The 17,370-nt window shown below is 41.4% G+C and overlaps 1 protein-coding gene and 1 long non-coding RNA gene across 2 annotated transcripts in view; one reads left to right on the plus strand and one right to left on the minus strand.

The window, feature by feature from the left end:
- Positions 1-3,503, minus strand: part of RAB30 (RAB30, member RAS oncogene family) — a 103,008-nt gene extending 99,505 nt beyond the window's left edge. Inside the window, exon 1 of the mRNA XM_027532233.1 lies at positions 3,288-3,503. The gene's annotated coding sequence lies outside the window, so the exon portion shown is untranslated. The remainder of the gene's footprint in view (positions 1-3,287) is intronic.
- A 155-nt stretch (positions 3,504-3,658) lies between these two features.
- On the plus strand, positions 3,659-13,170 carry LOC113886119. The gene is made up of 3 exons (XR_003509363.1): positions 3,659-4,858; positions 11,683-11,861; positions 13,108-13,170. It is a non-coding gene; the product is annotated as an uncharacterized LOC113886119 (long non-coding RNA).
- The last annotated feature ends 4,200 nt before the right edge of the window (positions 13,171-17,370 follow it).

Consider the following 17,370-nt stretch of genomic DNA (forward strand, 5'->3'; position numbering starts at 1 on the left):
CACACACACACACACACACACACACCTCCCCCCAGTCCTTAGACCACAGTGGTGGTGGTGGTGGTTTAGTCACTAAGTCATGTCCAACTCTTGCGACCCCCGTAGACTATAGCCTGCCAGGCTCCTCTGCCTATGGGATTCCCCAGGCAAGAATACTGGAGTGGGTTGCCATTTCCTTCTACAGGGGATCTTCCCGACCCAAGAATCAAACCCAGACCTCCTGCATTGAAGGCAGATTCTTTACCGACTGAGTTACAGGGAAGATCTAGCTGCTCTCAATATCTGTTGTCAGAAGGACAGGCTGGGGCCATATCACCAGGCCAAGGGGCAAGGATCCTTATCCCTTTGCAAAGGATTTAAACAAAGGGAGAAAGAAATGCAGAGTTATTCAAGGTCACAGAGATAACCGAAATAGGGCCAAAACTAACATCCCATTCAGCTCATTTCTCCTCCCTAAAACACTAAAAAGCCTGGGTAGAAGAGGGAGCAACTCAGAAGAAGAAAATTAGGAATGAAAAGATGGTGAGTGAGAGGTCTCAGGTGGTGAGAGCTTCTGAATCTGCCTGTCACACTAGCTGCTTCTGGATGGGCAGCAGTTAGACTTTTCCTGCCTAGAGGAGCATCTTACTACACAAACAAACATAATCACTACCACCTCCTTAATGGGACAGTGGGTATAAAACAACAAACTTCTTTCATCCAAAGAAGAGAAGAAATGACAGGAAGAAAAGCTGTTATTGCTCCAAGCATCTTCAAAAAAAAAAAACCCAAATGGGCAGTGTGGTCACCTGGACCGGCTCCTCAGCAATCAACAGGAAGGGAGTAGAAAAGACGTAACTGCAGCAGGCAGGGGCAAGGGAGGAATAAACTAGAAGCCACTCAAAGTCTACTGATTCTTTGAGAATTAGGAGAACATTTTTTGTAGAGCATTTAAAAACCTTGCCAGGGGCTTCACTGGTAGCTCAGGGGTAAATAATCCTCCTGCCAATGCAGGAGACACGGGTTCAATCCCCAGTCCGGGAAGATACCACGTGCCGTGGAACAACGAAGCCCGTGTCCCGCATACTGCGCCTGTGCTCTAGAGGCCGAGAGCCACACCTACTGAAGCCCGCGCTCTGCAACATGCGAAGCCGCTGCAACGAGAGGCCCGGGCACCGCCACCAAGAGTAGCCCTCGCTCGCCACAACTAGGTAAAAGCCTTCGCAGCAACGAAGACCCAGCACAGCCAAAAATAAAGAAAGAAATAAAATTATATTAAAAAAAAAAACTTGCTAATGCACCGGCAGCTCTTAAAACAGGTACCGATGAAAGGAAAAGTATCATGAGCTCAACTGTAACAATTCACTGTCTTCGGGCTGCGGGGGTCAAATTATATCCATGACAGAAGCCACAAACCAGGCCAAGGGGTTAGGTTCATTGCCATTCATCCTACCAAGCACCAACTGCAAGAAGAAGAAAAGGCAAAGCCTCTTCAATGAGGACTCAGTAGAATAAATATTTGAAGTCTCAACTACCCTACCCTGGATGTTCTGGATGAGGCAGAGAAGGGATGGAAGGGTATCCAGAGCCGGGAAGGACTCTTAGAGAGAGAGATGTGATATACTGGTGATAGGGAGATTTTGAAACACAGAGGGAAAAATGAGAATTGCAAATTGAGAGACAGGGAGAGAAACTGGAAGAACTTGAAGAGACACAGAGGGGTGTGGAAAGGAAGACAGCGTGGAAGGGGTGCTCAGGAAAGCAGACAATAAGCAACAGAGGGACACAGAAAGAGGCAAAGCCAGGCAGACCATCTTTCCCCAAATCCCAAAGCTGCTCATTGCATTCCAATAAATCACTCTACTACAAAGCCCATACAATGGACTGCCCTTTGCATTCAGTAACAAGCGGCATGTAACGAAGCATCGCCCAGCTGCAACTTTGGAGACCTAAGGGTCTGAATTAAAAACGAACAAAAAATTGGTTCAGCAGCAGAAGATAACCAGTAATGACTTTCCCCCAGTGGCTGACTTGGCTCCGAAAAGGTTTGGCATTTTGGAGTTAAGCATAAAACACTGGCATTTCTCCTTTTGACATTCCAAGAGGGGGTGTGGTTGACCCCAGGTCCATTCATTTCCAAGGTTGTAGATCTCTCAGCTAAGATTGGCCCCATCTGTTCTGGAGTCAGCCAGCTGTTTATTCCAAAATGACATATTTATTTTACTAATCACCCTAGTAACTCTTACAAGAACAGAGCCAATAGCACATGAGTCAAAATGCTCTCTGTCCTGTTAAACGTGTCAGTTTGCGTAAAAAAACAAAACCAAAAATCCAAAAAAGCTCTACGTGCTTTTCGGTTTCCAAGTCCATGATCACTCTTCCATGCCGTACCTTTCAGTAATGGCAAATGAAGGCTAACAGCGCTTCTAACTTTTCCTTTCCCTAATGCGTTAAAAATGAACCCTAATGATCCATTCTCCAAACCGTTATTTGTGACTGGTGACTGCCTCAGGAAAGGACAGCTCATTACGGTACCACTGTCAGTGGCAAGAAGCCTATTGGAATGTAATTTAAAACATTCGCACGAGTACAAATCTGTCGGCTCCACATCCAAACAATCCTGAAACCTTGCAGTTGGAAGAGGAAAAACACTCAACGAAAATGTTGCTTCCAGCAGCCTCAGAGAACCTTGCCCAGACACGTGAAATGTTTCTGACTGGCACGGAGTGCACCATTAAAGGACACTGTCACCTCAAATTGGCAGAAAAGGCGAGACAAACGACGTAGACACACACACACAAAATAAAGACCCACAAAACTTAACCTACTCAGAAGCACGCTCATCTTAAAAATGAATAGTGTGTGCTCGCCCAAGTGACACGAAATGTTCCAAAGTAGTGCGACCACATGAAATCAGTCTCCATTTCTCCCCACGCATCACCCCTTCCCACTCAAATCTCAGCACTCGGGCCGTATGTGACAGGACTGCAGTCTCCCACCACTGCCTTCCTCTGATTATTTTCCAAGAGCACTTCCCAACATCCTCCCCAACCCAGCTCCCTCTCCCAGTCTTCAAAAAGGTTGAGGGGAGTTGCGACTAGGGAACTGGCAAGCATCCGTCCTCTGGCGGGGGAAGGCTGATGGAGTTGTTCTTTGCAGTGACCCAAATTGCAGAGAGCTTTTCGCTTAGCAGCGCTTGCGAGCAACCTTCCCAATCCTCCCGCCCCCATCTTCCCAAAAGAAAGCCTTGAGAACTAAGCGGGAGGAATAACTTGGTAGAATCATTTGAATAAATCACTTCAACTCACCTGGTTTGGGATTTTTCTCCCCACCCCAGGCATAAACAGAAAGGATGTGCGAATGAGTCACGCAAGCAATGGAGGGTGTTGCGATGTCCTAAGTCCAAGGGCTGAAGTCAGTCCTTGCCCTGGTGCTGCTGCTACGCTTAGCTCAGCTGGAGCGAGCGGCAATCGCAAGCCTAGCAGCAGCAGGGGGGTGGATAGATCGTAGCACAATGAATGCAGTGGGGTTTTTGCAATGACATCATCCCACTGTCCAAAAGGCCCCAATAGCCATGCTCAGGAGCGGTGCGTTCTGGGAATTGTAGTTTCCTCAAGGCCCGGCGGAACAGCCGGGCTATCCCCCGGAACTACAATGCCCAAAATGCGCCATGGTCGGACGCGCCCGCAGCGGGCGAAGAGAGCGAAGTGGACAAGGCCGCCATGTTAGGGGTGCTGGAAAGATTCCGCGGAGCCCGCTGAGGTTTTAGGGAACTCGGGAGCCGAGTGGTGGTGCAGAGGGGACAGTGAGGAGGAGGATAAGTCGGTTGGTGAGCCTGGGTTCCTAACCTGGGCATCGGGGGATGGAGGCGGCGTCTGGGGCCGAGTAGGACGTGTCCGGCTGGTGGTGGCATGAGAGGCCGAGTGGGCCTCGGCCTTAACGGTCCTGCAGGAGTTGTGGAGGTCGCCTGCGCCTCTTGCCCCATGTTGTGACAAAGGGATTGAGGGAGTCAGTTTACTTTTGGGTTCAGAGCATCAAATTGATCCGCTGACAGGATAGTAAGGGGCGGTTGTGTTTTTCCTCGGGGAGTGGGGTGCGCTGCGGAGATCCCGGGTGGCGACCCTCTAACCTTTAGTCGCAGAACCTTCTACCTACGGAACTGGGCTGTCCCTCCCAGATTTTTTTTTGTTAATTGTTTTCTCATTCTCCAACCTTCCTTACTCCTTTCCCAAGGTGTCGGACCCTCATTGGTCTTTCATGCAGAAATGGTTTGCAAAAGGTTCGAAAGACATCGATGTTGAAAGGTAGCTAAACTGAAAGGGAACGGCGCTTTGGCCCCGCAGTAAAGAAAACACAAAGTCCCTGTTTAAAATGACATCTTCATACTTGCCAGCGAAGGCAGGGAGACGTTAAAAGGGAATACTGATGATCGACCTGTTGACGGCTGGAGATTGGTTACTGAGTAAGAGGGTTCTTGAATAAACATAGAGTGCATACTAAAATTACTGCCCAGACGGGATCTTCAGGACCATGGACCACCAACTTACTTTAAAAATACAATTAGTGTTTAATTTGTAGAACTCCATGTATACCACTACGTTAGCAACTAATTTGCTTTCAAACTAAGTAGCTGAAACGGAAGTCATTGGTCTTTCAAGTTGTTTTGCCCAGTATCTCGAATGAACTGTATTTTTTCTCCAGTTGTGTTATTAAAACAATGCTGTGTGTTTGTTCTTTTTCAGAATCTGTCTTCACTATGAAAAGATGAGAAATTTTCTTTCTTCCTGAGGGTGTCGGAAGGTCTTAAAAGGCTGATATATTAGTGCTGTTTTTCTCCTTTCCTTTTGCATATTATCCTGAAAACATAACATCACTTTGGGTCAGTAGGGGTATGCACTTCACTTGTTAGGAGTTAAAATTATAGCTGATAAGTGGATTACTGTATCAAGGAAAGACTAGGCAGAGTGATTATAAATGACAAAAACATGGTCAAAACATTTCTCAGATGTATGCAGATGATAATTACAGAAATAGTTTTATAAAGAATGATCTTACATATTGTCATGTTTCTAGGAACAAGTCAGATGAATGGCTTTCATTTTTAAACAGAGGTAGTATGTGTTGGTCTCAGTTATGCATGGAGCTTATGGAATTATTTGTTACTCAGAAATACCTTCTTTACAAGTAATGTTGGTAAGTATAGGAAAAGGAACAAAATGTGTACTGTTTTCTTTGTGATCTGTGTTTCTTCGTATAACTATAGACATGTTTTAACCTTAAGAGAGACAAAATAGACTGAACAGATTTACATTTAGGCTTTCTTTCAAACTCATACAAATTATTTTTAGGGGTTGGTGATTCATGGGTGGTGTTGTGTCTCATATGAACTTATCTTGTTCATTTTGTAAGAGACTCCTTTATATAAGCAATAACCTCCTCAATTTGAGTTACTATAAAAAAAAAATTTGTTGGGGGCGGGGGAACCCAGCAGATTTCTCAAAAACATTGTATGAGAGAAATGAGACCTGTATAATATAGTGATTTCTGTAATTTGCCATGTGTTTGGGTAGTTAGAAATTTTTTTCAGACTTTTATCTAATGGGCATCAAGCCATAAAGAAATGAAATCTAGTTACTGTCTCAAAAAACAACTCCCTGACCCTTAACTTTTAGGAAAAAAATTACGTACTCTATGTGGATATTTTGTTTAAAAAATTAGTATTACAGGAGTCGATGATGCCAGCTTCTGGAAGAATAACCTCAGTGTTCCAGAAGGAAAACTGTGTAGGGGACGTCCTGGTGATCCTGTAGTTAAGACTCCACCTGCCAGGCAGCAGGTGCAGGTTGACCAGGCGGCTCAGTGGTGGAGTCCACCTGCCAATACAGGAGATGTGGGTTTGATCCCTGTGTCTGCAAGATCCCTGGAGAAGGAAATGGCAGCCCATTCCAGTATTGTTGCCTGGAAAATCCCACGGACAGCGGAGCCTGGGGGGCTGTAATCCATGGGGTCTTAAAGAGTCAGACACAACTGAGCAGCAGCGGCAGGGAACTAAGACCCCACACACTGTGGGGTGTGGCCGAAGTGAAGAAAACTGCGAAGTGCAGTTAGGAATGCCTTACGTAGGTAAACCTCCTTTCTTTTTATCTCAAAACAGAATTGGGACATTGATTTGTATTATACATAGCTCATTAAAGAGTATTGAGTTGTTAGGCCAAGGGTTTTCTCAATAGGGTCAAGTGTCTGGATCACCTGTGGAACTCTAGATATGTGAAGCTATTTCCTACCCATTCACCCAGCTGAATAATTTTTGTTCAGGGTTGTCACCAGCTGTTGTATATCTTTAAAACACTGTAGGTGAGTTTACAGCGGTAGGGTAGAGCAGCCTTCTACATCCCAGATTTGTAGCTTTTTGTGGTGTGTGACATGAGTAATAAAGTTTTGGCCAAGATTTTAGGTTTATTAATATATTCATAAATGAATTTTCAAGACGTGTAAATGACCTAAGGATTAATTTATGTAGAGGAGGGGCATTAATTTTACCTTAAGAATACCATAATATCCTGACTTGAATATTTCTTTGAGTGAAATTTTGCTTGTGTACTTGTATAGTTTGAAAAGCCCTCAATTGGTTATGAAAATTAGGCCCTGTCTTCATTGAGAATCAGTGTAGTTAATTCTCTAAAAGGTGATGTCCCAAATTATAAAAAATGTTAGACTTGTTTCATGCCTGCAGAGATCTAAAATAATGCTTTTATATTTCAAGCTATGAAATTTGAGAGAGCAAGTATCAGTTATATTGTCTGCCTTTCTTTATCGCTTCCAAAATAAAATCAATTTTCTTAACCGTTCTCAGAAATGAAATGCCAGCAATCCAAAGGTGATGTAAACCCCAACAGTTACAGTAAGAGTTATTTTAAGTTGGTCACAGAATTAAGACATGAAAACTTAAGGGGGAAAATGAAAAGCATTTTACCAAAATTATCATATTGGATAGCCTTATATTGAGTTAAATGTTTTCTACACCATTTATTTTTAAAGTGGACACAGATGAGCATGTTATACAGGGTTCAGCATTTGGAGTTTCTCAGGAAACTCAGATTTTTAACTTATTCTGGAAACAAATATTTCATATTTACACATTTTACTTTAACAGCATTCAGAAAACTAAAGCATATGTTTTCTAGTCTTGTTTAGTTGACCCACTGTTGTTTTTGTAACAGATTGGTATAATTGTAGCTCCTGTGTTTAATTAACCAGAAAAATGAGCCTTTCATGATTTTTATTTCTCAGTTTTTAGTAGGTTTGGATAATTAAAGTGGCACTAGAACATTTCTTTGCAAGAATAAGTATATAAAGCTGAACTTAATCCAATATAAATATGTTCATGAATATAGCCACTTAAGGAAACTGCAGAGATGTACAGTTTTAAGCAATTATGTAAGTAGGTCCGTATAATTCGTAATTCAATTATGGACTTTTTATAGTACTGTTTTTGAACTTGCTGTAAAGGTTAATCCTCAGTGAGTTCTGTCTTAAAACATTTTAGAAAATGTTCATCAAAATCATCTATTTACTCCTAAGCCATGACTTGGTGAATTTGGCACATAGGTGCTTATAAATGGAATAGCCTGGGGATTTGTTTGAGTTACTCCACCTCCATAAGGTAAAGTTCAGTAACCATAACCCTTGACATAATCTAAATGATCTTTTTTTTCCACCTTTGAGCCAAAATAAAACTCAGCTTTCCTCCTTCCTTATTCTGTCCCATCAGACTTTTAGTCATTAATATAGTATTAAGCAGAATCTTTCATAGTTTCTTGGCAGTTGTCCACATTGAACTGGAGAGCATTTATGCTATTGACTCAATGTTAGCATATGTAGAGGCATTTCCTAGTGAATGTTTCATAGTCTTTTATATTAAGACATAAAAATTACAGAAAACGTTAATTTAAATGTTAAACATGCTGAAATAAAGCAGTTGCCTAAGTGGTAATGTTTAAAGTATATTGCAAGTAACTAATATAATAGAGCACTTTATTGTAATTGCTTAACTGCAACTAAGCAGCATCTTACATAAGTGTGATGTAAAAGACCCCTATCAGTCCTGTGCTATTTCAATGGAATACTTTTCTAGTAATGGGATGCAAAAATTGATAATGTATTGAAAATTAAGTGCTGTTTTTGGTGATGAACTTTACATTTATTTATTTTACATTTGACAGTCTCAATGGAAGAATTCCATTTCAGCTCTTGTCTTGCTTACTGTTTGTATCTTTAATGTTAGGCATTATGCCTTTTGAATTTCAGTCCCATGGCTGTTCTGTTTTCAGTATTCATGTTTGTGTCTTTCTAAAATTGTTTGTTTGTTTCTTGATAGTTCTGAGATGAACAGTTTTTGTCGCATCTCATCTGGCAATGTATTTGCCAAAGATGTGTCCTGGATTTTCTTGTTTTCCAGATAAACTCTGCTCACTCATCTTCCTCATTCTTGGAACCTGTTTTGAATTTGTTGCTGTTTTGGGTTCTTGTATGGAAATTCTAAGATTTATGGAGTACTGAGAGGAAGCCAGATTTCAGGAGTTTGAAGGTTAAGTGAAGGGAAGGGGGAAAGAAGTAGGTACCATATGTAGACAGCTTCTTTAAGAAGTTTGGCTCCAAAAGAGGTAAGAAATAGTTGTTTACAGAGGGAATGTGGGATTAAAAGAGGGTTTGTATTTAAATCGTCTACTTAGAGGTCAAAATCACTTTCTGTACTTCATAGCAGTCTGATCATTTCCCAAAGGAATCAAGACTTAAAATTCTACCTTGCACTGAAATCAGGCCAGGAGGAAAGGGGGAAGAGCTCTGAAGTACTTTTTTGATTTTTTATTTTTTATTTTTTCCTATGTGTGACTTGATGCTTTTCATTTGATTTAATTATTTTTCATTCCCAGTTTTCAGTTGTTTCATTTAACCAAACTTGGACTCCAGGACTGGAGAAGGGCATGGCAACCCACTCCAGTATTCTTGCCTGGAGAATCCTCACAGACAGAGGAGCCTAGTGGGCTACAGTCCATAGGGTTGTAGAGTTAGACACAACTGAAGTGACTGAGCTCGCACTCATATACTCCAGGATAGCGATTTATATGACAGTTCCAAAAAAAGCATAGCAATGACCGTGAGCCTCAGCTTCTTTTGAAAAATGACATGTTCTTATAGGTGATATCTGCCCTTTATATTCACATGCATGCTCTGTCGTGTCTAACTCTTTGCTACTCCATGGACTGTAGCCCACTAGGCTTCTCTGTCCATGAGATTTTCCAGGCAATACTGGAGTGGGTTGCCATTTCCTTTTCCAGGGGATTTCCCCAACCCAGGGATTAAATCTGTGTCTCTGGCATTGCAGGTGGGTTTTTTACCATTGAGCCACCTGGGAAGCCTGCCCTTTATACCTGTATCATTAATTCTTCCTATCCCTACTGCCTGGGATCCTCACAACCTCTTTTAGAAAAAAATGGTGCTCACTTGAACCAGGAGGTTAGACTTGAACAGGACGTGTCTGTTTCTGGCCCAGCTATGATTTTTCATTATACATTACCTAGAGGAGGAGAAATCTGAGACAGTTACATTCTTTAGTGTCATTAAGCGAGGAGGGTATGATTGTGAAAATCCAGAAAAACATATACGGAGGGAAAAGCAACTAATACTTGAGGGCAACCAGTCCCTACACAAGAGGTGGTAAACCCAATTCTAACTGATAGGAACTAAATTTTCAATAACCTGAACTCTCATTCAGTTACCCAGTAATGTAAATGAGCTACTGTTTGCCTCTGGGAGTTTAACTGGCAGAATAAATGGAAAGATGTCACCGAAAGAGGAAAACAACTAAGCCAGATGAGATTTTGCATAATCAGAAAATAAGGAGGTTGGTTACTTCTAGACTTTGGCACAGGAACGCAGTATGTCCAAATGTTATCTCACTGCTTTTCATGAGATGCACCAGAAGAAATGACCTGAGCTGTTGCCATGAAAAGACAAGCCTGTGGCTACCCGTGAATTGCTGTCTGCCGTGAGTTACCAGCCTCTTTGCACCCAGCAAGATGCCCCGTTTTAGGCTAAAACTTGACTGTTGGAGCTAATAACCTATTTTTAGCAAATTTAAGACTCTCACCCACCTCTTCAACCATCTGGAGAGAGGGAAAGATAAAACAGTGTTAACAGAAACAGAATAATTGTTGGTTGTGGGCCCAGAGTTATACTCAGGTTCAGCAAAGTTACTTGCACCTGTCTTTACTGCTGAATTAATTATTTAAGGTGATGAATTATTACTTTTTAATACTTGCTCAGTCTGCAAAGTTTACTTAAAGTGCATTTAACAGTTCAGATAACTAGAAAGCAGTTCCTCTGATAACACTGGCAGGATATGCTGTTAAAATATTTTTCTGCTGGTTGAGGTCTGTCACACTATTTGTTTATACTATTTTACATTATAAGCACTCAAAAGGCAGTGTAGTGTGGTGGCTTGGAGCATAGTCTCAGAGCCAGTCAGCCTGGTTTGAAGTCACACTTCTTCCCATTGGGTTGACTGAGCAAGTTGTTTAACCTATGCCTCAGATTCATCTGTACAGTGGGTATAGTACTTCTCTCATTTGGCTGCTATGAGAATTGAATGTATATGGAGATCACTATCAGCTGTAACACAAAAACGTGGTTTTTTGCAAATCTCACTATTTAAGGATTCACTGAAAGTACTGTCCTTCAAAAATTAAACCGTTTTTAAGCATGAGTATGATTCTCTGCTTTAGATGTTATAAGTTAATGTCCCATCAGTTTTAACTTTACCAAACACCTAGTTTAGTAACTGAAGCTTTATGTAAATATGTATAACATAAATGTGATATTTATACCATAATTTACAATTAACTTAGGGACTCTGCCACTGACAGTTTAAAGATCAAGTAAGAAAAGTATTGTCTAAAATAAATTTAAATTTTCAGGGTTTGGTCTGCAAATACCTGAAGTGAGTTCAAGCTTTATGGTCCACTTTTAAGAATATTAGGTCTGTAAGAAGTTCCAACGGAGAAGGCAATGGCAATCCACTCCAGTACTCTTGCCCGGAGAATCCCAGGGAACAGGGAGCCTGGTGGGCTGCTGTCTATGGGGTTGCACAGAGTCGGACACGACTGAAGCGACTTAGCAGCAGCAGCAGCAACAAGTTCCAAACGCATCGCTTGAAAGAATTGCCTTCACGTCAGGAGTGGCTTCTGGATTTCCAAACTAATAGACTACTGAGTAAGGTATCTCAGCTTAGGCAAATTAACTGTTAAATCTATTGCCTTATCTTTAAAAATAGGCTAACGTGGAAAACCAAATTGTTTTCTGTTGTATGTATTCTGCAGTGTAGTCTAGAGGCTTCAGCAACAGACTCTCCTAGGATACATGTCAAAAAGTGCAGATTCTAGTGTCCCTACATAGATACTCTGCTTACAGCAAGATCTGGGGATCTTTATTTACTTTTTTTTGGCCACACCGCATGACGTGGGTTATTAGTCCGCTGTGGGTGCTCAGGAACTTCAGTCATGTCTCACTGCGACCCCATGGCCTGTAAGCCCACCAGGTCCGCTGTCCATGGAATTCTGCAGGTAAGAGTGCTGGAGTGAGTTGCCATATCCTCCTCGGGATCTTCCCCACCCACCGATTGAACCTGTGTCTCCTGCATTGCAGGTGGATTCTTTACCACTGAGCCACCAGGGGAGCCCTTTTTGTCCCCTGACCGGGGATCAAACCCACACCCCTGCAGTGGAAGCACGGAGTCTTAACCGCTAGACCACCAGGGAAGTCCCTAGGAATCTGTATTTTTAATGAACTCACCTCTTCACCTAGTTCTACTTGAAAGCACAAAGGTAAAACAGCTTGCTAAAATCAGGCCTCAATACATTCTCCCCTTCCTCGTTTTTGTGTTCTAACTCTTCTTTCCATTGTGCTCAATACTTCTTGCTGCAGTTCCAAGACACAGAGCAAAAACTTTCAAAATCTTTTCTTTGTAGTTGTATTCAATAAAGAATATAATTCAACCACAGCACGTATTGCTTAAATCGGGTGTATAATAGTTTATTTTAGGGAAATGCATGAATTATATGATCCATGCTTGTATCTAAAGCATTTGATTAAAAGATTTTGAATAAAAAGAAGTAGTTCAGTAGCTCAGTCATGTCTGACTCTGCAGGCCCACAGGCTGCAGCACACCAGGCTTCCCTGTCAATCACCAACTCCAGAGTTTGCTCAAACTCATGTCCCTTGAGTCGGTGATGCCATCCAACTACGTCATCCTCTGTTGTCCCCTTCTCTTCCTGCCTTCAGTCTTTCCCAGCATCAGGATCTGTTCAAATGAGTCAGTTCTTTGCATCAGGTGGCCAAAGTATTAGAGTTTCAGCTTACTATCAGTCCTTCCAATGAATATTCAGGACTGATTTCCTTGAGGATTGACTGGTTTGGCCTCCTTGCAGTCCAAGGGACTCTCAAGAGTCTTCTTCAACACCACAGTTTAAAAGCATCAATTCTTCAGCGCTCAGCTTTCATTATACTCCAACTCTCACATCCGTACGTGACTACTGGAAAAACCATAGCTTTGACTAGACAGACCTTTGTTGACAAAGTAATGTCTCCGCTTTTTAATATGTTGTCTAGGTTGGTCATACTTTTTCTTGCAAGGAGCAAGCATCTTTTAATTTGATAGCCGCAGTCACCATCTGCAGTGATGTGGAGCCCAAGAAAATAAAGTCTCACTGTTTCCATTGTTTCCCTATCTGCCTTGAAGTGATGAGACCAGATGCCATGATCTTCATTATTTGAATGTTGAGTTCTAAGCCAACTTTTTCACTCTCTCACTTTCATCGAGAGGTTCTTGACTTCCTCTTTGCTTTCTGCCTTAAGGGTGGTGTCATCTGCATATCTGAGGTTATTGAAATTTCTCCCAGCAGTCTTGATTCCAGCTTGCACCTCATCCATCCTGGCATTTCACATGAGGTACTCTGCATAGAAGTTAAATAACAAGGGTGAAAAATACAGCCTTGACCTACTGCTTTCCCAATTTGGGTCAAGTCCATTATTCCATGTCGAGTTCTAACTTGCTTCTTAACCTGCATATAGATTTCTGAGGAGGAGATCTGTGCCTGAAGAACTATGGACGGAGTTTCGTGACATTGTATAGGAGGCGACAATCATCCCCAAGAAAAAGGCAAAATGGTTGTCTGACGAGGCCTTACAAATACCTGTGAAAAGAAGAGAGGCTAAAGGCAAAGGAGAAAAGGAAAGATATACCCATTTGAATGCAAAGTTACAAAGAATAGCATGGAGAGTTAAGAAAGCCTTCCTCAGTGATCAGTGCAAAGAAATAGAGGAAAACAATAGAATGAAAAAGACGAGATACTTTAAAGGAAATTAGAGATACCAAGTGAACATTTCATGCAAAGATGGGCACAATAAAGGACAGAAATGGTATGGACCTAACAGAAGCAGAAGATATTAAGAAGGAAAAAAAAAAAAGGCAAGAATACACAGAAGAACTGTACAAAAAGATCGCAACCCAGGTAACCACGATGGTGTGATCACTCACTTAGAGCCAGACTTCCTGGAATGTGGAGTCAAGTAGACCTTAGAAAGCATCACTACGAACAAAGCTAGAAGTGATGGAATTCCAGTTGAGCTATTTCAAATCCTAAAAGATGATGCTGTGAAAGTGCTGCACTCAGTATGCCAGCAGATTTGGAAAACTCAGCAGTGGCCCCAGGACTGGAAAAGGTGAGTTTTCATTCCAATCCCAAAGAAAGGCAATGCCAAAGAATGTTCAAACTACTGCACAATTGCACTCATCTCACACGCTAGTAAAGTAATGCTCAAAATTCTCCAAGCCAGGCTTCAGTAGTACGTGAACTTCCAGATGTTCAAGCTGGATTTAAAGGCAGAGGAACCAGAGATCAAATTGCCAACATCCGTTGGATCATAGGAAAAGCAAGAAGAGTTCCAGAGAAACATCTGCTTCATTGACTATGCTAAAGCTTTTGACTGTGTGAATCACAACAAACTGGGAAATTCTTAAAGAAGAAACCTTATAGTAGGGTATTCTAGACATCTAGAATATCAGTATTGGGGAATGGGGGTATTATTTCAGACAATTTAAATCCATTTATTTTGTTCTATATGTATATATTGATTAGTTACTAAGTAAAAAAGACTGTGGAGGTACAAAAATAACAAACTTTGAGACCATTGAAGTGAAAGTGTTAGTCACTGTTGGTTCCAAATCTTTGGGATCCCATAGACTCTGCTAGACTCCTCTGCCCATGAAATTCTCCAGGCAAGAATACTGGACTGGGTTTCCATTCCCTTCTCCAGAGGATCTTCACGATCTAGGGACTCCTAGAACCCAGGTCTCCTGCATTGCAGGCAGATTCTTTGCCATCTAAGCCACCAGACTCAACTTCTTACTGTCACGTACCCCTTGGTCATGGCAGCCTGGTGTGCTGCAGTCCATGGGGTCTCAATGAGTCTGATGTGACTGAGAGACTGAACTGAACCCCTTAGTCAATCTAATGAAATCTGTGGATCACTTTTCCAAAAAGTTTTTAAAAAGTATATACAAGGTATAGCATAATAAAGGGATACAATAATACTGAAGTGAACACAAATTTTTTAAATTTTGGACATAGCAACATATATAAATATATATACACTAACAAGCTCTAGGGACTTTCCTGCTGATCCAGTGGCTAAAAATTTAAGCTCCCAGTGCAGGGGGCTCAGGTTCAACCCATGGTCTGGAAGCTAGATCTCACATGCCACACCTAAGGTCCCGCATGCAGCAACTAAGACCTGGCACAGCCACATATTTTTTTTTTAAAGCTCAAGCAAGTTGTAACAATTGTAATAGGAAAATAATCAGACTTCAGCTATGACAGTCATATTTACTCTTAATACTACTGTAATCTGTTACCTGCATTCAAGTTTTATTAGAAGTTATTGAAAATAGGAATGTAATATTTCCCCATCCAAGTTCATGGAACCCTGAATTCTATTAACCTGTGATTAAGAACCCTGGCTAAACTTTTTAGATAGGAACTTACTCTTTTTCACTGTTGTATTCAAGAGCTGATTAAGATCTTTTTAGAGACCTGAGCTCTGAAAAACTTATGACACCTTACTTCGTATAATTCTAGACACTGATCAAACATTTCAATATTAACCTACCTCCAACTACGGAAATTAATACCCCCTTTCCTTATATATTCAATAGGTGAATCGAGGGATTTTTTTCCCCTTCCCAACAGTGAGCTAGTACTGCAATAAAGTATACATAAAGTATATGTTTAGCTCCCATTTTTCCCTTCCCTGGTGGCGCAGACAGTAAAGAATCCACCTGCAATGCAGGAGACCTGGGTTCAATCCCTGGGTCAGGAAGAACCCCTGGAGAAGGGAATGGCAACCCACTCCAGTAATCTTGCCTAGAGAATTCCATGCACAGAAGAGCCTGGTGGGCTACAGTCCGTGGAGTTGCAAAGAGACACAACTGAACAACTTAACACCATTTTTATTCAATAGTACTTAGGGTAGAAATCACCTCATCTTATAATTAAGAGATAAATCTGTCCAGGTTACCCATTAACAAGTGGAAATTGAAAATAAAACCCAGGTTTGTTTGACATTTGAAATATATATGAGAACTGCTATTAATATCTTGCTTTTAGGTGAAACAGTAAATGTTGCAGACCTCAGTGTCTCCCCTTTGGCCAAGACTACAAATGTATTGTTTACCTACATTTCCCGAAGAGGTAGAACAACCATGTGACACCAAGCCCTTTTGATGACAAAACAGAAGTTCCATAACTCTTTAAATCACATTTTTAAAAACTCATTTGAAAGCATTTTTAAAACTTGATAGGTAATCTATGGTTTATGCTGTAGTAAACTTGACTTTGTTTTCACTATGTACTTGATATCATTTCATCTTTTCTCCCCTCCAAGAAAAACATTTCAAGGTTGCTGGGATTTGTGTTCATAATTTACAACTAAGAGGATTTTTTTAAATGCCCGTTCTCCTACCCATACCCATTAATATCAGTGGATATATTTTCATACAGCTTGTTTAGAAGGCAGTAAAGCAGCTTAGAGAAAAAAAAATTGTTTAAGAAAATGTTTATAAAAATGAAGTGATAGTCAAGCCCTTTTGATCCATGTGGGGAGCACTAGATCAATGTCTAAATTAATACATGATACAAATATTTCAGTTTTGATTCAATACTCATGTTAGTCAATCCATAACTTGGAAAAGTTAAATAGAACTTTGTTTTACATATGAAGAAATTGGGTACCTGGTAAGTAAAACTTGGCTTGGCTTGTACTGATATGAGACCATTATAGGTTTTACCCATGCTATTTAGTGTAAGCATACATTCACTTCACTGTAGAAATGTGGTTTGATCACAGTGTGCTGTCCAAGACCCTCCTGGAGACATTCCATACACAACGTGGTATGTGGACCTTATTGCCATTGTAAACTAAGGATTTCTGAATCACACCTAGTCCCAAGGGTTTATAAGAAGTAATTGTTGACCTGTAGTTATTTTCTTTGCAGAACAGTCATCAAGATGATTTGATACTTAGAAGCATAAATACGAGGTCTTCCCCAGTGGCTCAGATGGTAAAGAATCCCCCTGCAATGCAGGAGACCTGAGTTCAATCCCTGAGTCGGGAAGAACCCCTGGATAAGGGAGTGGCAGCCCACTACCTTGCCTAGAGAGTTCCATGGACAGAGGAGCCGAGTGGGCTACAGTCCATGGAGTCACAAAGAGATGGACAAGACTGAGCGACTAACACACATAGCATGAATACAGTGACGATATTCTACCTTCTAACTCCATTTTTTGGTACAAAGTTGCAACTTGCTGCTGCTGCTGTCACTTCAGTCGTGTCCGACTCTGTGTGACCCCATAGATGGCAGCCCACCAGGCTCCCCCGTCCCTGGGATTCTCCAGGCAAGAACACTGGAGTGGGTTGCCATTTCCTTCTCCAATGCATGAAAGTGAAAAGTGAAAGTGAAGGCACTCAGTCGTGTCCGACTCTTTGAGACCCCATGGACTGCAGCCTCCCAGGTTCCTCCATCCATGGGATTCTCCAGGCAAGAGTACTGGAGTAGGGTGCCATTGCCTTCTCGGTTGCAACTTGACTGGGTCATAAACCAGTAAACTGTCTTTGGCAGCCAGATGTTATTGTTACCTGTAGGTAATATGCTCTTTTCTTCTGCCTGGCACATATCCAGATAGGCATGCAGCAGTTATTTAATAGGTAAATAAGTTGTTAAACTATAACACTGATGGATTGCTTAACCTTTTACATAATAATTGACAAATCACTTCT

This window comes from Bos indicus x Bos taurus, chromosome 29, assembly GCF_003369695.1.
Source record: "Bos indicus x Bos taurus breed Angus x Brahman F1 hybrid chromosome 29, Bos_hybrid_MaternalHap_v2.0, whole genome shotgun sequence".
Classification (NCBI taxonomy): domain Eukaryota; kingdom Metazoa; phylum Chordata; class Mammalia; order Artiodactyla; family Bovidae; genus Bos; species Bos indicus x Bos taurus.